The sequence below is a fragment of the Penaeus vannamei genome, chromosome 36 (assembly GCF_042767895.1).
Source record: "Penaeus vannamei isolate JL-2024 chromosome 36, ASM4276789v1, whole genome shotgun sequence".
Classification (NCBI taxonomy): domain Eukaryota; kingdom Metazoa; phylum Arthropoda; class Malacostraca; order Decapoda; family Penaeidae; genus Penaeus; species Penaeus vannamei.
In genome coordinates, this window is record NC_091584.1 from 22836954 (window position 1) to 22838115 (window position 1162).

Consider the following 1162-nt stretch of genomic DNA (forward strand, 5'->3'; position numbering starts at 1 on the left):
AGAGAGAAATGAGCAACATATGATGACGCAGGAAAGTTGTTCGCGGAATATATATCGAGCGGATCGGCCCAGTTTCTTCATTATCATTATCATCATTGTATCACCATTGTTGTTGTTTCGTTTATTACCATTATTGTTAATATAATTAATCATGATATCATCATATTTATCATCATCATAATTAATCCTTAACCAAGATTCATTTATGTGCTAAAGTAAAAATAGTTCATTTGACAGAAATAACTTAATTTAGAATTAACATAGTCTACCCTATGCTTTATTGTTTTCTATGTACAAAGAATTCAGTCAAAGAAAACGTATTAATGATCATGTAGAACTCTTGTTTTTGCATGAAATAAAGCCTTCGAAATAAACAGAATGAGCTTAACAAAGACTAAAATCAGTGTGGTATAACAGCCTTACAATATCAGGAAAAAAATGTACGTCTACGTGTGTGTGTGTGTGTGTGTGTGTGTGTGTGCGCGCGCGCACACATGTTCGTGTCTGTGTGTATACGTGAATGCGTACGTATGCGTATGCGTGTTCGTGTTTGTGTGCGTGCGCGTGTTCGTGTGTGTATGCGTGAATGTGTACGTATTCATATGCGTGGTCGTGTAAGTGAATGTGTACGTATTCATAATCGTGTGCGTGTGCGTGAGTGTTTGTGTGTGCGTCTGCATGTGTGAATCCGTGTCCATGTGCGCGTGTGTGTGCGTATTTATACTGATCACACTGACTGGTCTGATTCCCTCAGATGACTGTTTGATATAGCTTTACATTATATATTTTATTTCTATGTATAAACGTATAGAGCACACAACCCATAGTGCTAATATGTATAATCTCATAGGCTTGAAAAAATCTATTTATCTTTTTACTTATATCATTATCACTGTTATTTTTAATAACGTATCATCATTGTTTCCTTTCCATCTGCCTGTTCGTGTAATATTCATATTTTTTCTGAAACTATATCATAATAATAAGACAAATTTTAAGTTTTTATTGCAGTTTTAAATTTCTTCCTTCATGCATTCTTATTTCATGTTACTGCGAACTTAAAGTCAGAGCATTTTTGTGTAAGATGGGTTGACGAATGACAACATAAATTGATCGGTACATTTACACACGCGCGCGCAGGTTGATCTGTATCAGAATCCTA